The sequence below is a fragment of the Mandrillus leucophaeus genome, unplaced genomic scaffold (genome assembly GCF_000951045.1).
Source record: "Mandrillus leucophaeus isolate KB7577 unplaced genomic scaffold, Mleu.le_1.0 Scaffold647, whole genome shotgun sequence".
Taxonomy (NCBI): domain Eukaryota; kingdom Metazoa; phylum Chordata; class Mammalia; order Primates; family Cercopithecidae; genus Mandrillus; species Mandrillus leucophaeus.
In genome coordinates this window covers 126,298-138,120 of record NW_012106997.1, presented here as the reverse complement: position 1 = coordinate 138,120, position 11,823 = coordinate 126,298, and positions in this window count along the sequence as shown.

Here is an 11,823-nt window from a genome sequence, read left to right as displayed (position 1 = left end):
GTTTGGTTCTCAGATTCTTTTTCCCAGCTTTTCAAACTAGCAAAATACTTTTAGTTTCGGATTCAAGTCCTATGATGCATGTCAGGAAATCCAGGCTTCACCCACAACAGCAACCACAAGGCTCACATCTTCTTCCCTTACCTGTTCACATTGCTTTGTGGCTCTGGGAGGAGCAGTTGTCTTTCAGAGGTCAGCTCTTGAGGCAGCATGCTAGGTCTCGAGCCCAGATAATAACACCTTTCTGCATACATCTTTTTATTAAGAACTTATCTTTTTATTCCACCTAGTGCTGCCTGCCAGCTTGCTTCAAATCTCCTTTAGAAACAAGCATCCCAGTATGCCTTCTGCAGCGTTAGTATTATAAACGAGATGCAGCTTGCAGGGACACAATGCACTCTTAGTGAGTCTGTTCCTTTATTATTCTGCGGCTGCATTTCCTAAACGGTGTTCCTTGAAATGCTCTTTTGGGAGAGGTTAATAAATGTGGCAGGAAGGAAACGGAGAGGGGAGGTTGCAGTTCAAAAGTTTCCATGAAACTTCTCCATGGAAATTCAAAAAGCATATTTTGCCAACAACAGTTTCTGAGAAGCCAAAAGGAAGGATAGATAAGCCTCTTTAATGTCATCTTACCCAGGCTTTCCCAGGCTTCTTTGATTATCAAACCCATTTTTCATAACATGTATTAGCCAGCAGGCCATTGTTTCATACAGCATCAGAAATGCTACCCTGAAATGGAAGAAATTAAGGTGTGGTTATGTCCATTTTACAAATGAGAAAACTGAGGTTCAAAGAAGCCACATGACCAAACTTAGGGTCACCCAATAAATGCAACTTGGCGCCAAGGCTGAACTCAGGGTTTGTGAATCCAAAATTCTCTCTCCTCTATACCACAGTATTTTCATTATCATGCCTCATTTTTGCAAAATTTTCATACCTGAGGAATTTCCACAAAACATCACACTACCAGGCCACGCCTGGTCCACTCAAAAAAGCCTTAAGCCTTCCACTTACACAACTGGAGACCTTTGACAGGCTGTCAGTCACCCAGGATAGTGGGATGCCTCTTGGTTCATTCTTTAGGAGTCATCCGGAAACAGAGAAGTGGATTGAAGAATCGCTGGCTTCATATTCTGGGGCTCAACATTAATTTAGCAGGGCTGTTGGCCGGGCCATGGACTTGTTTTCCAGTTATGACAACTGGTCTTCTGTCATATTCCTAACACAGGGCTCTTGCTTAGTGCCTGGTAAAGACCCCTAACCTAATTCCCCATCCAAATAGCCCAGGTGCTTCTGCAGAGAGGTACTGCCTTGCTCTTTCTGGGAATCCTGTTTTAGAGCTGGGATATGGCTTAAGCCCTCAAGGACTTCCTATGTTAATGACATGGCATGTCCATTGTTGCTCACCCCAAGGTATTTTCAGCCATCTCTACCTGTCTGCAGAAGCAACCACCATTAGCTCAAGGAGCTTGATAGCCCCGTGCTGTTCCTTACTACACTCTTCAGCTGAACATTCCTTCTGCTTCCTCTGGAATTATCTATTTCCTGACTCCCCTATGAAAAACAAACCCAGTGCCTGCTCAAAAAAAACAAAAAACAAAAAATCCATTCATCTTTTCAGTGAATGAAGCACATGGCACCCAGAAATAGTCATTCATTTAACAACTGCTGAGTGCCTCCTATGTCTCGGAGCTGGTGCAAGAGTCCAGCTGAGGACAAGACAAAGCTTCTGCCCCTGTGAATTAATACATAATGCAAGGTCAGATAGATACACACTCCAGACAGGAAGCCCAAGCAGGGTGAGAACCGAGAGAGTAGCCAGGATGGAGGGCCATTGGATAGTCAGGCAAGGTGGGAGGATGGGGCGCTGGTACAGGATCTGAATGAATAGAGGCAGACGTGGGGAAGAGAGTTCCAGGCAGACAAATCACTAGCTGCAAAGATGCTGAGGTAGCAGGAATAGCAAGTAAGCCGCTGTGGTGAAGCTGTGCCCTGGAACCAGAGAGTGCAGACAGGGGGTCAGAAACACAGCTGGAGCCTGGGGCCTCCTAAGAGGGCAGGGGAGCCATGCTTTAGAAACACAAGTGTAGGCCGGGGCGGTGGCTCACGCCTGTAATCCCAGCACTTTGGGAGGCCGAGGCGGGTGGATCATGAGGTCAGGAAATCGAGACCATCCTGGCTAACACAGTGAAACCCTGTCTCTACTAAAAATGCAAAAAGTTAGCTGGGCGTGGTGGCGGGTGCCTGTAGTCCCAGCTACTTGGGAGGCTGAGGCAGGAGAATGGCGTGAACCCGAGAGGCGGAGCTTGCAGTGAGCCGAGATCGCGCCACTGCACTCCAGCCTGGGCGACTGAGCGAGACTCTGTCTCAAAAAAAAAAAAGGGAAAAAAGAAACACAAGTGTAATCCCAGCACTTCGGGAGGCCAAGGTGGGCAGATCACTTGAGGTCAGGAGTTCGAGACCAGCCTAACCAACAAGGTGAAACCCCGTCTCTACTAAAAATACAAAAATCAGCTGGCCATGGTGGCAGTCACCTGTAATCCCAGCTACTCGGGAGGCTAAGGCAAGAGAATCATTTGAACCCAGGAGGTGGAGATAGCAGTGAGCGGAGATCGTACCATTGCACTCCAGTTGGGCGACAAGAGCGAAACTCTGTCACACACACAAAAAAGGAAAGAAATAAAAAAGAAAAGAAAAAGAAACACAAGCAGATGTGGTGTTGTTCAGAGGCCACTTTGGTATGGATGGGCAGCCTGAGAGAGGAGATCTGTCCAAAGTCCAGGCAAGAGAAGAGAGTAGCTCAAGTGAGGGAGACACTGGTAGAGAAAATGAGTTGTCAGACCCAGGAAAATGACTCAGGTACAAAAGGCAGGACTTCCAATGAAAAAGGATGGACAGATGTCTCAGGCCACCATGCCTGGACTCAGAAGGAGTGTTCCTGGGGTAGGGCGTTCAAATACGGGCATGCTACACGTGGGGCCCGACAGAGGAGGAGGTTTCTTTCCTCACCTGCCCGAGGTTCAGGGCAGAGGCCCCTCTAACAAAAGACAGAGCAACAAGAGAAAAGCATGCACTTGGATTTGATGTCAGTTTTACATGACATGGAGCTTTCAAAAATGAAGACTCAAAGGAACAGGAGAATCTGTGTTTTTTATGCATTTTTTTATGATAGGTTTGAGGAAGAAGTGGATAGTTTTGGAGAAGTATGACTGAATAAATACTCATACCATTAGTATGAGCTAATGGCAATGAACTGGTTGGTCCGAGAGACTTAGCAAGGCCTGTGTGCTCACAGTCCCCTCTGTGTCCCTGTGTCCTCAAAGATAAGAATGTCCGTTCCTGGCCGGGCATGGTGGCTCAAGCCTGTAATCCCAGCACTTTGGGAGGCCGAGATGGGCGGATCACGAGGTCAGGAGATCAAGACCATCCTGGCGAACACGGTGAGACCCCATCTCTACTAAAAAATACAAAAAAACTAGCCGGGCAAGGTGGCGGGCACCTGTAGTCCCAGCTACTCGGGAGGCCGAGGCAGGAGAATGGCGTAAACCCGGGAGGCAGAGCTTGCAGTGAGCTGAGATCTGGCCACTGCACTCCAGCCTGGGCAACAGAGCAAGACTCCGTCTCAAAAAAAAAAAAAAAGAACGTCCATTCCTCCAGGGATAGGGAAGCCATGTCTCATGTGAGGCTCTGATGTCCTGCTTCAGGGGAAGGCCAGAGCATCTGTCCTTCAGGGAAGAAGGGTGGGCAAAGGTCAGAGTGACATTTCTACTTTTGCCATTGTTTTCAAATTCCTTCAGCTTAGAATGCGCAACTAGACCTATTAGACATCCAGATGGAAATAAGAGATATGTAAATATGGAGTTTAGGGTGGGAGTCGAGGCAAGAGACAGAATTTGGAGGCCTCCAGTGAGACATGGGATGGGGATTGCATAAGAATACCTAAAAGTGACTGAAGATTAAGAAGAGAACTGAGAAACAGGCCCTGAGACACTCGACTTCCTCAGTATTTAAAGGGGATCTGGAACATAAGGAACCAATCAAGGAGTTGGAAACAGAGTGGTCAGAGAAGTCAGAAGAAAGCTCACGGGGAGCCAAGCAAAGAAAATGAACCCAGAGGCTGAGGAGGACCACGAAGGAATTGCTGGATGAGGGTCCTGAGCTTAGCTGGCGTCCTGGGCAATAGTGCGATGGGAACAGAGCAAGAGTGGAGAGGATTTGAGAGAGGATAGAGCTCAGACAGGAAATGCAGAAAAGTTTTTTCTGGGAATTGTGGAAACTGAAGGGAAGCAAAAAAAAAAAAAAAAGAGAGAAAGAGAGAGAGAGAAAGAGACTTTCCAGCTTGCTTGTGTGCCTCAGTGAAAAGGGAAAAGAGAGGGGATATTTGCACAGTCAAATTCTCTATTAGGCCGAAGGATTTGGGACCCAGCACATCAGGGCAGTGGTTGCCATAGACAAGGAAGCACCTGTATGTTCCCTGTAACCACAGGGAGCAAACAAGAGGGCTCAGTCTCAGGGTGGACAGGCTGGATGGTACGGAAATGAAAAGGGCCTTTTCCAATCAACTTCATTCTGTCAGTGAAATAAGGAGTGAGGCTACTGAGTGAGGAGGAGTGGGCATGATGAAGTGGACAAGAAAATAGGTGTGAAGCAACAGAGGAGATCAGAGGCCAACGGAGGAGGGTCACCTGCCCAGCAGACCTGGGCTCACTGACCAGTTTGGAAGAGAGAGAACTAGGCATATGCCTCTTCATGATCTCATGAGCATTTTTACACTAAAGACAGGAAAAGCAACAGGGAAAGATCTTAAGGTCAAAACGTTCGAACACGTGGCAGTGAATATAAACTCTCTCTAGACACATTTCAAATAGGTGCCAGCAGAGAAAATAGTAAGAAAACAAGAACAGCAAATATTCAACATCTCAAAAGACAACCTAATCCTCTTTCTGTCATCATAGCCACCTACTTATGCTGCATTCCTCTTTCGTTTTCAGACCTTTTGCAAAAGAAGACAAAAAGTCAGGCATTCTGTTACGTTATGACTAGAGCCATTCAAAGAGATTAGGGTACAAGATTACAAGACATTACAAACACTGAAAAATTTGCATTTGTACCAGATGAATAAAAATCATTTCATTCTGTCCTAGCCTCATTTAAAAAAAAAAAAAAAAAAAAAAAGGATAGGCTTGGTTAAAAGGGACCTTCAATCGCCAAGGGAATAATAACCTCAGATTTACAGAATAAATAACATTTATTACATGCTCCAATTCATAATATCAAGATCGCCAATGTGTACCCTTCCTCTCTTCCCAGTAGCTTGAAGTGCTTACACATGTGGTCTAATTTATCAGTATAATAACGCAGGAGTGGATATTTTAAAGTCTGTTTTGCAGATGGTGAAGGCATAATGTAAAAGCATTGGTATTGTTCAAGGTCATATAATTCCTCAGCACAGCTTCGACTAGACATAAATTTCTGCTATAGTGGAATTTTGAATGAAACACAAAAACAAAATGAAATGGTTCTTTAGTTTGTAACCAATCTTTCACTAGCCCTCTACAATACGCATTTCTGTTGTCTTTCTACCTAGGTAATTATTTATATTTATAAGGTAATTTTATTTTCTTATCAATCATAGTTCTCATACACATTTAAGAACTTCCTTGAAGTGATATTCCAACGTCATGGAGAAAAATTGGTTATGATATGTTGGAAAGAATTAGGTTCCCAATTTAAAAAGCAATTATTCTCATTGACATCTTATTTGGCAGGAAGCCAGGAGATGGGGCCCTGGGCTGTGTAAATAGTCACAGTAATGACAGGCAGACGCGGAGAGCTCTATGCCAGGAGGCAGCAGCACGCTGAGTCCCTGGCCCAGGCTGCAATAGCCAGTGAGAAGTCAAACGAGCTCCATCTCCATATCCCAGGCTCCTTGCCCTCAAATGAAACTTGCCTTCAAATCAGTTGTAGTCAGATCCTCTGATTTTTCGAGGGAAATAGCAAGTAAGGATTATGAAATGTAATCTCCAAATGTTTTAGTGCTGTCAGTTACATCCATTCTTTTTCAGCCCTTTATGTGGCCCAAACCAAGCACGTGTACAGGTCCAATCTCATCAACCCCAGTTTGCAAACTCTGATCAATCCCCAACTCTGACAGTCTTTGATTCTTGGTGGTGGTGGAGGTTGTGTTTTAAGAATCCCATGCCGGGGAAGTGAGCTGTTGCCTCATCCTCGTGTGACCTGCTTGGTTCTGGGACAACACTTGAACACAGATAAAACCACAGAGTCCCAGTCATTGTCCCTACCGGTGAGGCCAAGCTGCTCATGCTACCAGCCACACTGCTGCCTGGATTCCAGTTAGCATCATGGTTTCCTCAGCTGGCTCTGCCCCTTACTCTTTGGGAGGAGAGAACCATTCTAACAAGGAGGCTCCTTTCGTAATAAATATACGTGCTTTCTCTGTGGCTTTAGTTAGGCCTCCTGTAGCCAGCATCAAACTATCTCCAGTTCAGTGGTTTACTACACTCTTCAACTCTGTCCCAAACTCATGTCACTTCAACTGCAGAAATGCAAAAGGCATGCAACTCCTGCAGGAAACAAGAGTGGCCAAAGGCAGAAGATGGCACCATGGCAACCCCAACCTGCAACCATGTTCTGCCTCATGTTGTCAGGCAGTTGGCAGTCATCAGGGATTCATCTTTTCAATGTAGATTCAGAGTAGACCATCCCTCTTAGATTCAGTTCTGCCAACAGCCAGCTGGGCATGACTCCACGCACCTCTGTGGCTTCCCTGATTTTCTCGAGTTTTTCATCAGGCAACCAGGGCCAGCTTCCTGGGTCCCACACTCTGTTTATAGCTCTGCCCTCGTTATCTTGAAATTCCTAATAATTTTACCTTAGAACTTATGTTTTATCTAAGGCAAATATGCTGGGAAAATAAGATGTGCCCATGAGCAGAAGAGATATGTAAAAGAAAGGTAAACTTTTACATTTTAATATCTTTACAGGAAAAATAAATTCTGTTTTCTCTACACTCACAGCTCTTCTGACACCAAATGTGTGTGTTTTCCACACACTGCAATTCTACAGTATCCGCAGACACCAATGGGGTGTCCTAAGACCTAATTTAATTCTGGCACTACCTGGAGTTAGCACAGACCTCACAGGTTCAGGGCTCAGCCCCACAAGACTGCCCCCACATCAATGCCCATCCCAAATCCAGGCCTCCCTTCTGACTTCTGACTGATGGGCTACAAATCAGGGGTCCCCATGACTACCTCCTTGGGTTTACTAACTTCTCTGCTCTTGTAGCTCACAGGACTCAGGAAAACAGTTTACTTCCTATTACTGATTTATTATAAAGGATGAGACTCAGGGATAGCCAGATGGAAGACACGCGCGGGGCAAGCGCTGGGGGAGTGGGGGCAGCGTGGCGTTTTCATGCGCTCTCTGGGCCACCACCCTCCCAGCACCTGTGTGTGTTCACCAACACAGAAACTCTCTGGACCCCATTGTTCGGGGGGTTTATGGCTTTTCCATAATGGAGGCATGAATGATGAAAGCACTGGCCACTGGGGCCCGAGCTCTATCTAAGCTGCTGCCCCTCCTGGGATGTTGGGGACGGGGCTGACAGTTCCAAGCCTCTAAGCCCAGGGTTGGTTCTGGCCACCAGCCCCCACGTGCAGGAGCCCCCTTGTTAGCACAAACGCAGATAGAGCTGAAAGGAGCTTTGTAGGAGTAATGACAGAAGTTCCTCTCACACTCAGCATTCAGGGAATTTCCAGGGTTTTCGAAGCAAACCAGGGGCAGAAACCAAGTGTGTATGTTTATACCTTCACAGCACTTGCTCCCTTCCCTCTGAATAGGAGGCCCCACATTTGCTTCTCTGCATAGGTTCCCGCAGTTCGGTGACTAGGCTTGCCTGCAGGAATTGCCTTGTGACTGTGGCCTACATGGGAGGAAGCTGCCAGAAGGAAGACAGCTCTCCCCGGTGAACACAGACAGAAATTTTGGCCTGTGCCCACTGACAACTTTAATTTCCATCATCCTGACTGCAATGCCAAGACCCTGCTTCAGGCCATTTTAAGCCCTTTTTAAACTCCCTTAGAGTTTTTCTTCCATCCCACCTTAGAAGGTCCCTGTGCAAGCTCTGGTAATGGTGACACCTCTACCCTTGCCTCTCCCCCTCTCACTTGGGGTCTTCTCTCTCTGCACTGACCAGCAAAATCACACCACCCAGAATAAAAGGATGCAGGAGAGAGGGCTGGATGGGGAGCCGCTGTGGGGAGGAGCGGACTTTGTAGTTGGGCGAGACTCAGTGGATGTCTGAGGCTGCCTCCCTTTTGAGCCCAAGTTCCAAGTCAACCAATGTTGACACCTCTCAGAATGAGTCACAATAAGCCTTTTTTTCCATACCAACCCCTCAGGAACCTATTAATGACACTTTCATGTGGTTTTGAGAGGGCTATTTCAAGGACTATGGAGTGATTAAACTTGATTTCCTCCAGAACGCCCCTGCCCTGTACTCTCTGTGTTCAGAATGGCCTGAATTATTTTTATTTCCTTTGTATCTCTCATAATTTCTGTCTGTTGAGACAAATATAAGTGGACAGCATTCGTGGGCTGAGCCCTGGGGGGGCAGCTCTTTGGCTGTCTCTACTTTCATTATCCATAGTCGAGACTGACTCACCATTGGTTGGAAAAAAAAAAAAAAAATCCAGTTCAACTATTGCAAAAAAGAAAAAGAAAAGCAAAATCCTGGAAGTAACCCCTGTCACTACAGGCACAGCCGTTGAGACCAGGAGTGCTTGTCCTGCAGTACGTGGACCTGCAAGCAGGCCTCATGAGAGACCCTCAGGAGTCTCAGGACCCCTGAATGTGTTTGTTCAATTTCTCGTGTATGTGTACATATGCGCCGTTATAGAATCAAATGTTCACTAAATATCAAAAATGTGCCAGGCACTGATCTGTGCATTTTCCACACAGAAAATAAAGTATGGCCTTAAGTCCTAGCAAATTTCAACAGACTCAGCTGGGAGGTAGAGAGAACTGGACACAAGAATTTGTTACCACTTGCAAAGCCAAGTTATCCTCAGGAGTATTCTGACTCCTGGAGGTGTTTCAGGAAGACTCACATCTGCTGCCCGTGGTCATGGGAAAGTAGGATAAGCTGTCTTAGGCTGCTTCCACATCAGTAAAGTGGCGATATTAACACATTTGTAAGAACTGCTGTGAAAATTTAATGAGATAATATGTGCAAAGGAATAGCCATGGTCAGGACCACCAGGACCTTGACAAACGATAGCCCCTCTGCCCTCTCTGGAGCCGCTTTCCTAGTTAGACAATCCTCACCGCCTGTATTGTCCACACTCCCGAGCTTTGCAATTTCCAGCAATTCTAGCAGCACGACCCTGCAGCCCAGAGATAAGATGTGATGGAATTACCTCTGCTAGTCCGGTCTTTGGTCCCAATTTGATGGATAACCAATGCAGTCAGCCCCTTTATCAAGGTTAGGGTTTCTCTGCACACCCCTGCAGCATTCCACAGCTGCGAGAGCAGAGCATACATCTCCCTTCTCCTCTCCTAGCCTAGCATGAGTCCATTGTGCCAGCCAGTGGGGACCCTGCACTGAGCCAGTGAACAATTAGCCAGGCCCCTCCCGGTCATCCTGCCTGCCTGCCCACAGGGCTGTGAAGCACTCCTGTCCTAAATACGAGGCTCTCAGCCCCTGGGCCACAGAGAACAGCAGCAGCCTCCCATGGGCAGCGTCTGGCTGGAGCTGTTCTGTGCAGCTGCACTGCGTTAGGGGGAGCGAGGGTTCCTCCAGGTGGGAGGTACATACAAATGGATCCGTGGGAAAACCGTGAGGAATGAAAGCCTGAGATCAGCCCCAGCCTCATGTTAGCCGTTTAAGCAGGGCTGCTCACCAAGAATACAGGCAGAGCCCCTTTGTCTAAAACCCTAGTTTTAGTGTCACAATACCTGGAAAGCTGTTGGAAATACAGAATCATGGGCCCCATCCAGCCCTCCTGAATCCGAAGCCCAGGCTGGAGGCCCAGAAATCTTTGAGCAGGTCCTCTCGGGTGTGAGCATTTGAAGCTCAAGCTTGAGATTGGCGGGCTCAGGAATCTTTCCCTTCTCACCTGCCCATGCCCTGCTCTCCCTCCAGGGTCTGTCCCATTATTGTCTGTTTGTCTGAGGCCTTCTGGACCTCCCCATCCTCACTACACTCAGAGAAATCAACCCCCCTTCAGAGCTTCATAGATCTTTTTATACCGAATTTGTGGCCCTTTTCCCAAATGGCTCACATCCTGCTTCAGTGTTTCCCACCAACATGTAGGGAGAACCACCAAGAGCCAGCACCTAGGAGAGCGTTCCAGGAAGTAGCTCACATCGTCCTCGCGCTCCACAGCCCCGGTGAGCACTGTCCTCTGGAGATTCATCTCACACACGAGAAACCCAAAGCTCAAAGAGGTCCGAGTACAGGGCCAGCCCGCAGTACATGGCAGAGTGAGACCCAGTCTGTTGTTCACCACCTGTGCCCCTTCAGGGCAGGAGCATGTCTCCTTTCTCCCAGTATTCCCGGTGCTGCAGCAAGACCTGGCACGAGGAAGCGTGTGTGTTAAATGGGATTGGATCACACCCATATTAAACCCACAGATGATCTGCAAGTTAAACCAGTACCTTCAAGTCATCAAAACTAATTCTTGGCTGAGCGTGGTGGCTCATGCCTGTAATCCCAGCACTTTAGGAGGCTGAGGTGGGCAGATCACTTGAGGTCAGGAGTTCGAGACCAGCCTGGCCAACATGGTGAAACCCCGTCTCTACTAAAAATACAAAAATTAGCCATGTGTGGTGGCACGTGCCTATAATCCTAGCTACTTAAGAGGCTGAGGCAGGAGAATTGCTTGAACTCAGGAGGCGGAGGTTGCAGTGAGCCGAAATTGTGCCACTGCACTCCAGCCTGGGTGACAGAGCAAGACTCTGTCTCAAAAAAAAAAAAAAGACTAATTCTCAGCCACCACTGGCTGCTGCATGGGGCTCCTGTCTTCCCACACACAAGGCCTGGCCTCCTGTGATGCCCAGCATTACCAGTTCTCTGGTAAGGTGAGCCACCTGATTCTCTCTCCACCCTGTGTTTCCTCTGCACTAAACATGCATCCGCTCAGGCACGCTCTTGTGAGTACGTGCACACTCTTTATCAGACACACTCGGTCCCGGGTCACATTCTGCAGCTCTAGGAAGTAGAGGGTCTTCTAGCCCTCCTCTTACCTCCTGCCTCCCACACTTCCAAACTGATCTCTCTCCCACCACCCTTAAATGGATCATTGCTCTTTTGAGGCTATGGTTTGTCCCTAACAAAAATGGCAACCTCTAAAGCCAGGTCCTTGGCTACATTCTTTGTACGCTCCACTTTCTTAGTTGGCATAGGGCAGATTGCATGGCTGCTCTCTGGCATGGTGACCCATACGCCAGTCTACTGGGTCACAGATCATTTTTCAGGATGCTGCCATGTAACATTACTGACCATGAGTTCTACCCACTTCATTCGTTCACTCATTTACTCAGTGAACATTGAGTGCTTTCTGCTTTTCATGCATGTGATGGCTTAGTTCAAACTCCCACTGTGTAACATCTCCTCTTTGGACTTACTGTTATTAAATCAGTCAACTGGGCCAAATTTATTTCACTTATGTTTACTACAAAAACTTCCTGAATCAGATCCTTAACTGGTTACCTCAGAAAAGAAAGAAAAAGAGAGAGATTATTTGAGAATGGAATGTGTAAGACTAATGTTGAAATCAATCAGTTGTAGTTACCATTTTAAAT